Raw genomic sequence first — 9,569 nt, forward strand, 5'->3', positions numbered from 1 at the left:
TAATACCTTCTAGATAGGTTATAACAATTAGAGACAAAATACTTGGCACAGTGCCTGGTATGTAGGTGTTCAAATAAATGTAGCTGCAAAGTTAATGATCATGACAATAATAATGGAATCAGAGAATGTCACCAGGCATGAAGTTCCAAATTCCCAAAGTCATTATAAGATCTATGTTTGTGATTGGGTTCTTGGCTGACTCCAAAATCCGATTCACAAGACTGTTAACACACTGGAGCCACCATAAGGACCTACTGTTTGTGTGTATCTGCCTCTGGCTGGCCTTGGGTATCTAGGGAACATAGTTCTACCTGAGGCTCTTTTGAGTCAGGAGTTAAACTGAGCTTGAGACCGGCTCTTTGCAGTGGCTCTGAGTCCCCCTGTCATGCCTCCACCTAGAAGTGCCGCTCTCATATCTACCTGGTATATCCACAGGCAAAGCAAGGAACTACCCCCACTCACACTAAGCATGGTACAACTCAGCATTTCCTACTCCAGACTGAGCCCTGCTCCAACTGTGGAGCTCTGGGAAAAGCAGCAAGTTCCATTCTTACCCTTAAGACTGTCCATGTGTCATTTTATGGATAGAATACATTTGAATTGTGTATTAGCTATGTGCATATTATCTGTGGATATTCACCTTTTAGAATTCATTTACCACTTATTTATCATAAATATAACCTTGATATTGAGTGTCCAGTGTGTGCCAAGCATTGGCTTGGGTACAAATTGAAAATACACTAATGGATCAGCCTGCAAACATTATATAAATGCTGGTGATATAGACATGTCATATATTTATCAAACACACCTATATATGTATATATATACACACATGTGTAGGTATGTATATATATGTATATATATACACATATATATACATATATATGTATAAACTCAAAAGATATTTAATGTGGAAAGCCAAAGCCAACTTTCCAATGTGTTTGTGTCTTTCCAGGGTGACTTGTATGGCACTGCCAACACCATCTGCTCCAGAGCAGAAAGACTACTTAATAGCCAAAAGCAGCTGCCAGATTAGGCTTCAATGTACTCTTTCAGTTCCCTCCAGGATGACCTGATGTGACCACCCTTCTAGGTAAAGAGGATTCTATCTCCATTTGACAATTAATCCTTAACCTGAGGAAAGAGGAGTCATGTCAGCCCGGCTGACTTTAAGTCCCAGGAGGGTGGAAGTTTTACAGCTAACTTAGCTCTACCTTGAAAAGGCTATTGTGTCAATCATTCAGAGAGGTAATTCTGGTTTAGTCTGGTTTGAGGTCTGATTGTTTCAGTACCACGATGGGAGGAAGGAAAATATTTCTAAAATACTGACATGTGTTTCTTTTCCGTAATATTTTGAGATGCAGTAAAACACGGTGGCTAATCCCTAGGAAGGGAGTGTGGGTAGGGGTGAAGGAAAGGGTGGGCTAGGGAAGAAAAGAGAGTGAAATGCATTGGCATCAAGACTTTTTTTATTCTTTTTTTTTTTTTTTAATTTATCTTTGAGAGACAGAGTGCGAGTGGAGGAGGGGCAGGGAGAGGGAGACACAGAATCAGAAGCAGGCTCCAGGCTCTGAGCTATGAGCACAGAGCTCGATGTGGGGCTCAAACCCAGGGACCATGAGTTCATGACCTGGCCCAAAGTTGGATACATAACCAACTGAGCCACCCAGGCACCCCAAGACTTTTTCTTTTCTTAAATTTGAAATAAAAACCAGTTTTGCTAAAAAAAAAAAAATTAAGTCTCCTGCATACCTGACATCGTGGGGTAAGAGCTCACACTGCCTCAAAGACTTTTTGGGGATTTAGCCTGAATTAAAGTACCTCAGTGCTAACTGCTGTACAGTAGGCAACTTGGCAAATTGCTTAATAATGGAAGCAAGATCATTGTAAGAAATCTGGGAAATGCCAAAGTGCTTAAATCAAGTGAAAAAACCATGTGTAACATTTGTACCCATTTCTTTTCAGTATATTCTTTCTGCTTTTTTAGAAAATATAATTGAAATTATACTGTATATAGAATTTATCTTATACATGTTCTTTAACATTTTCTGTCATTAAAACCATTTACATATTCTTTTAAATTGATTATGTTAATTGCAAAATTAACCCATGTTCCTTGCAGAAAATTTAGAAAATAGAGGAAATAAAGAGTCCCAACTCAAGAAGATCATTATTAACTTAGTTATTAATATAGTTATGATATTAATATAGAGTACAGGCAAGGGTTTTACCTACAAAAGCCTCATTTTCCTTATCTTTAAAATGGAGATAATAATATCTCCCTATAGGGCTGTTATAAGATATTCATACAAATGTAAAATGTTTCTCACAGTGCCTGACATATCACAACACATATTTATAATTTTATACTGATTTTAAACAAAGCAATATCAACCTTCACAAATTATTCTACAATCTGCTTTGTGTTTTAACTGAATAATATATATCAGGATCATTTTTACATGTTAACAAACATAAATCTGCAATATAATGTAAATAACTACATTTTTTTAGTTTTTGTTTTTGTTTTTAGGTAGAGAGGAGCCAACTGATGAGTAGGCAATTGCCATTGAAAAGATAATTTGTTATGCCCACAAGTCCCAAGAAGAAGGGGTGCACAAGGAAGCACCAAGGTCAGTCAGAAGGCTGAGGGAATGTGGGAGACATATGGGCAAGAGCCTTAATTGTGGCTTCTGTGGGAAGGAACGGGCAAGGATTGGCAAGTTTGAATAATTTCAGAGGGCTCTGAGGCAAAGGGGTTGTCCCCAGTTTTCTGGGACCTGGTTCTGAGGGTGATTGAGCCCAGGGAATAGTGGCCCCTGAGTGTGAGAGCCCATAGAGGAGGTGGGTGGTAGGGTGGACTCCAGATGGGTTAGTTTGCATATGAAAGTCACACTCAGAAGCATCTGCACTCCGAAGTGTCCCAGCAACTGAGGTGCTCATATGGGGTTAAGCCTGGGTGCTGGGTCTCGGCCTTGGGAATACATTTTTTCTTACATTCTTTGGTCAAATAGGCCCTAGAGCAGGGGTTTTCAACCAGGAACAGTTCTGTGGGATATAGGACATTTGGTTGTCACAACTTGGTGGAGAATACTACTGACATTTAGTGTGCCGAGGTCAGGGACGCTGCCAAACACCCTACAATGCATGGAACTGCCTCCCACAACAGAGCATTATCTCTCCCAAATGTCAGTAGCACGAGACTGCCCTAGGTAACTGTATCCTGGAAGTGAACAGGACCAGAGTTTAAGCTATGGCCCGTCACACCAGAATTTTTCATTAATAACCACCCTGCAGTAGACATATTGTATTCATCATTTTTATAACTTTTCTTTTAGTCTCAAGATGTATCTTATTTTTCCTCTACCTGTTTCTTCCCTCTGTGTCTGATTCTGGAAAAGAAATTCTCGGAAGCATATGTGGAAAAAATTACTTAATCTACTATCTAATAGAACAGTTACAAAGACCTTTCATTTACATTTTCCTGTTTGCTTAGCTTTTGAGAGTCTCTATTACTTTATGAGATCAAGTCAACAAGTCTTTAATGACTGTCTGCCATATATTTAGCATGTGTCATTCTCTGGGAATCTAGCACAGTGCCTGACAGTGCACATAGGCACTTGGCCCATGAGAACATACATTATCTTATTTACTTCCTATTACATTATATGGCAATATCCATATAATGGAGGGATTAATATACCTCAGCTTATATATAAGCAGATACCTCACCTTATATATGCCTAGGTCACATGGCTAGTATGTAGTAGACTCTGGATTTGAACCCAAGCACATGGTCTGAACCCCAAAGCCAAAGCCCCTTTTATGGAATTCCGTGACTACTTTCTATTGATGAAAACTGGGGACCACAATTTTTTACCCTATTAAGAACTGTGCTGTGATTGGCTCTTTTAATTTAGAGGACTCTGTTAAGCTCATTCAGCTTCTCTGTAAAAAAACAAAACAAAACAAAACAAAAACTAAGTACAGTCCTGGATGAAAGGAAAAATATTAACCAAGGGAATAAACAGGCCTCATAATGGCTTGACTCCCACTCTACCAGAAAGTCTGACTTTCAAAAACCCTGATTCCTACCTAATTAGTACCTTAGTAGACGTCCTGTTAAGTAACAGAGATCAGTTAGGGAATAATGGCAAAGTTGGGGGACATTTCCCAACATGACCCAAGTTTTATTCTACAGATTGCTCCCTGGGAAATTAAACAGGTTCTCATTAAGCCTGAGGTGAGCCTTGAATTTCACAGAAGATGGAAAGGCTCATCAGAGTAGGCCTATTCTTGCTTTTGATATAAATTACTTATCCTCAGATGTCAGTCCCTTTCTTGCCCCACAGACTATCTCTTATATCATCCAGATGATCAGCAGTTTTTAAAAAATATATCCTTCTGTATGGTTTTTAATGGTTTTTCCCCCATTATGCCCATATTCCCTCTAAGAAGTAAGACTTGAGCTAGTTAGTTAAATAATCCTTAGTAACTACATAGAACTATACCCTATGAGAACTTTAAAAGTAAGATGCATAAAGAAAGTGGTGGAACAGAATAGAAGACGTGATTTCATCTGTTATGAAAAGGAAATATATTTTAATATTTATAAAATATGTCTGGACTAAGGCAATGGCCATTAGAGGGAAGAGGGGCAGAAGAGGTCAGACAGTGGTAGGATGTAGGTGACATTTGCTTTTCAAAGGTTTTAAGACCTAGTCCACTTTCCCAGGTAGAATTCTATAGATGACAAGATGCCATTTTGAAGGATCACGCCTTATCTATAATTTAAGGCATCAAGTTCTTGATTTGTTTACTAAAGGTAAACAAATTAATTTAATTATATATCATAGAGACTCCTGATAAAATACTTAGTCTTTCACAAGCTGCTTTACACACCAAGGATCCACACTCTGATTTCAGAATGGCTATTTCTTCCACCAAAGAAGATAATGTATCTTCTTTGCATTAATGTATTACACTTTTTAGGTCAAGGCCCACTTAGTTGGCGCATTTCTGTTGACCCCTAGCAATGCTGATTTTGCTGTGCATAGTTAACCACTATCACTGGCCACAGACATCTTTGTATGATCGCCATCCTGTCCCAACCCAACAAAAATGAGACAAGTCATTCAGCCATGGATCTCAGCTGAAAAGCAGAATCAGTAAATCTTCGCAATGGTGAGTTTGCCAAGCAGAGCTCTCTGGTACTACGAGTGTACTGACCAGTTAGAGAGAGAGTTCCAGGTCACACCATTCACTCTGCGCCCCTGACTATCTTTCTTCTTCTGGTCCAACTTTTTTTTTTTTTCATGATCGTATTGCAGTCTCTGCTGAAATTTAAGAAAGACTAAAAATCAGGCACACCTGTTGTAGTTGGAAATGGCCATGTTGTCTGTGTTATAGTGGCCATTGAGCCTGACAGCTGCACAAATGCAGGGCCAGTCAGGGTCCACTTCAACAGAAGTGACTTCTCTGTTTGGAAAAAAAAAATGCCAACAGAAACTCAGAGCCCGGACTGTTGCCGTGGGTTTGTTTGCTTGTTTGTTCACTTGCTTGTTTTTACAGAAAGAAGATTTTCTGGTTTGTCTCAAAGTGGAGAATCATAAAAATAATACATATACATATATACATTTACCTATTTTATTTTATCTTAAAAAATAGGTGCCTATTTTCCAGTGACTCATGTAGGGCCAAGGCTTGACTTGAGTTATGGATACACTGTTTGGAGTCATGGCACTGCCCCTTTTAAGGGAACTCCATGTTCTGATGCACCATGTACCATTTCTAGATGGGATTTCTTTACAGTGGAATTAGAACTCCAAGATACTTGTGAAACAACCTGAGAGTAGATTCCATCTAGATTTATACAATCTTTCCCTACAGAGTTAACTTCCCCATACATATTTCCACAGCAATATTCTTAGCTGGTTGTTTTTACTAAATCTTTCCAAAGCATTCTCGTTAGTATTTGTAGAAAACACAGCTCTTATTTTATTGTATTTCACTGGCTTATATAATTTGTAATTAAAAGAATATAATCAGTGGTTCAGTTGGTTAAGCATCAAACTCTTGATTCCGGCTCAGGTCATGATCTCAGGGTTCATGAGCTCGAGCCCTGTGTCAGGCTCCGTGCTAACCATGCAGAACCTACTTGGGATTCTCTTTCTCACTCTCTCTCAGCCCCTTCCTCCACTCGCCTTCTCTTGCTCCCAAAATAAAAATAAACTTAAAAAAAAGAATATAATCAACGCGTACAACTGGCATTGAGTGGTTTGGAGACAAAGTCCAACTGATCCTTGGACAATAGCACAGCTGGAGGGGACAGAGCAGGGAAGTGACTGAGCGAGCAGCCAGAAGCAAAGCCCAGTTACTGCTGGAACCTCAGTCAACAAGCCTTCCTTAACTCTGGGAGAAGGTGGGTTCAAAGACTATCTACTATTCATTAGTCTCTTTTAGGGTCTTGCAATGCATTTTAAGCAGCACTGATGGAGTCTTACACAGAAGAACAGAGTATCTGACAGGCGTGGAGGTGTTCTTGGGGAATTTCATTCATCCCCTCTCTGCCCCTTCTAGTCCCCTGAGGTGGCTCTTGAAAAACATCTGGAACACCTAGGGCTGTGTGAAGCACAGTATGCAAACCTTGGACAGAGTCCAATTCTTTCACAATGAAATAATAAACTGAGGTCCAAAGATAATGTGGCCAGAATTCGGTTTTTCTGGTTCCAGAGCTGACACTTTTTCTGCTATGTTTTCTGACTTTTATTTTCCATGCAACTTGAGGCTGCTCCTCCTTGGGTCGTTCTGCCATCTGATTGTCTCTGTGTGGCAGCCCAGAGGCCAAGAAGGAACATAGTGGAATGGGCTCAGCATGGTCCTTCCTCTTTGTATCGCTCTCTGAACTTCATGCCACTAGTATTGAATCCCTATGAATCAGTGTGTGGTGAGAGAGGCATGACTTTCTCGCTGACCATCCCACCAAGACTGTTACTTTTCAACACTTTGTGGACTGCAGAAGTGTTTTTATTGCTCAAGACATGGTTCCACTTTCGCCTCCAAATTGCTTCCAGGGGAGGTAACATCTAAGCTGGGCTTGTTCAGGAGAAAGGGGCAGAGGAGTGGAAGGGCAGCCTAGGCAAAGCAAGCATCAAATAGACAGGACTTGTTTTGACATGAACCAGTACATTGTTTCAGAAGCAGAAGGTGAGAGCAGGGGTCAGAATCGTGAAGGGTCCTGTATCCACACTTAAAAGTGTGGATTTTGTCCCGAAGGCACTAGAAAGCTATTAAAGGAGTACAAGCAGGGGCATGACCTGGCCAGGCTTGTGATTTAGATGGGTCACCTTGTCAATGCGAGAAAACGGATGGTGGTGGGAGGAGGGACGGAACGCAGGGAGACCAGATAGGAGATGGACGATTACAGTAATTCAAGGGAAAGATGATACAGCCCCAAACTAAGGTTTTAACAACAACGATAGATGGGAGGAGGCACATTCCAAGAGAACATTTTCCGATGCTGACTAGAAAGTTAGATTAAAGTGGCTAAAACAATTTTGGGGAGCATGAAGGAGAGCGTGGATGTGATCAAGCTTCAGATTCAATTGCAAGGAATATTTCGGAGCTTCTAGTCTTCCTATCAGGGCTTCCACATATGGCTGGACAGTTTGTACACTACTGTGCACTACAGAAGGTGCTACTGACACAATGCAATGTACTTAGACTGCAGCCCCTTCAAATTGCGCAATGCTACCATCTTGCTTCCAATGGCTGTGCAGATAGAAATTTCCAGAGAAAGTCTACATAGCTTCTCGAGAAATGTCACGTGAGATATCGAAGCCCAACTAAATAGAAGAGGCAAGGTAAGGCAAGATTCCTAACAGTAGCTTTTAGGGTCTAATGCAAGACTGAAACAGTCCTTGCTCCACCCAGGTGCTGGGAAGGGAGTGGAGTTCAGAAGGCTGCAGGCTCTCAGGCAGGTCGGGAGGGACACAGGAGGTGGTACAAAGTCCTTGACATCACAGCAGCCTGAAACAGAACTTCCACCAACACGGTGCAACTCTGAAACGTAGAAAATAGCCTCACCAAGGACATCCTACCATATGGTGCCCAATTCAAGGGCTCAGGGGAACTTGGAAGAGTCTTCACAGTGGCAAGTCCCTCAGCAGCATCTGCACCCACACCCCAAGGAGCATTTTCGTTCCATTCCATATTTGGAAAAGGCTGTGGTTTGTGCCCCTCCCTTTGATTCACATTAGCCAGTAAGGATGGGAAATCTTCTAGAAGCAGATGCTTTGTTCACAACTCGTGGTGCATACGAAATAGATGAAGAAGTAAGTGAGTAGGTGTAACTGTCCTTCAGGTTACACAATTAATATATTTCTAAGAAGTTGTGGGTGTACTGCATACAAACCAAATTTCAACTCAAGTTGGAAGTCTCTAACAGATGAAAATTGGAAATGAACGTGCCACGTGCTGTGCAGATCATATGGTCAGTGTCTACCAGTGCCTGCCTCATAGCAGATGCTTCACGAGTGCTCCCTGAACTCACAAATAAATGGGTTATGTTAACTAAGCCCTTCCACACAAATTATCTCATTTGATCCCAACAAGTCTATGAAGTAGGTGTTGTTATCTTTGTTTTATAGAAGAGAAAAAGGTCTGGAAGTTTCACAGATTTTTGTGCTCAAGGTCACACAGCTACTGAATGCTGTAGCTGGGACATTAATTGAGATCTTTTGATTCTTTCCACCGCTCGACAGCTGTTTGTAAAAGCTTCGGTCTGCACAATTCTGATTTAAAGGAACCTACTGAGCAATCCTCCAGTAAAGAAGAAAGCTGTGCCTGATGCGTATTTTGTAAGCCATTTTTTTAGTATTATTTTAGATTCTCCCAGAGTGGGGGGTCTCATCTTGTAAATGCATAAATGTCTAGTTTACACTTATTTTGAAGACTGAGTAACTGTGGCACATAAAGGATACACAAATGGCTGGTAACCACAAAAAGGGAAAAAGGAAAAAAACAGCGTGAAAGAAGGAGACTTCTTTCCTTCTTTTGCCCTATTAGAATTTACTTCCCTTGTATTTAGCTAGCATTAGAAATAATATTTTATTTCTTTTTTTAAAGTTTTTTACACTTACTTATTTTTGAGAGACCTGGAGAGACAGAGCACAAGTGGGGGAGGGGCAGAGAGAGAGAGGGAGACAGAATCTGAAACAGGATCCAGGCTCTGAGCTGTCAGCACAGAGCCCGACGCAGGGCTTGAACCCACAAACCATGAGATCATGACCTGAGCCAAAGTCGGACACTTAACTGGGCCACCCCGGTGCCCCTTATAATGTTTTATTTCTTATCTCTGTCTGGTTCAAGGCTGAAATATTTGCTTTCTAAAATTGAGACCTTAATTTGTTGGGTTGATTTGATAAACTAATGATGTGGAAATTGGTTCCGTGGAGGAATGAAAACCTACTGCCCCCAAATCACAGGTGCTGAAAACCATAGACGGAGGAAGTTGCAAGCTTCCTTCTATGTAAAAACTGAAGCAGTTAAGCCTCATGGTGCAGGAA

The 9,569-nt window shown here is 40.8% G+C and overlaps 1 long non-coding RNA gene across 1 annotated transcript; it reads left to right on the forward strand.

Annotated features, from left to right (window-relative positions):
* The first annotated feature begins 201 nt into the window (after positions 1 to 201).
* LOC120220783 lies at positions 202 to 8,844 on the forward strand. The gene is made up of 4 exons (XR_005525659.1): positions 202 to 260; positions 959 to 1,096; positions 2,537 to 2,636; positions 8,766 to 8,844. It is a non-coding gene; the product is annotated as an uncharacterized LOC120220783 (long non-coding RNA).
* Positions 8,845 to 9,569: the final 725 nt, after the last annotated feature.

Source organism: Hyaena hyaena, unplaced genomic scaffold (assembly GCF_003009895.1).
Source record: "Hyaena hyaena isolate Hyena2069 unplaced genomic scaffold, ASM300989v1 scaffold_722, whole genome shotgun sequence".
NCBI lineage: Eukaryota > Metazoa > Chordata > Mammalia > Carnivora > Hyaenidae > Hyaena > Hyaena hyaena.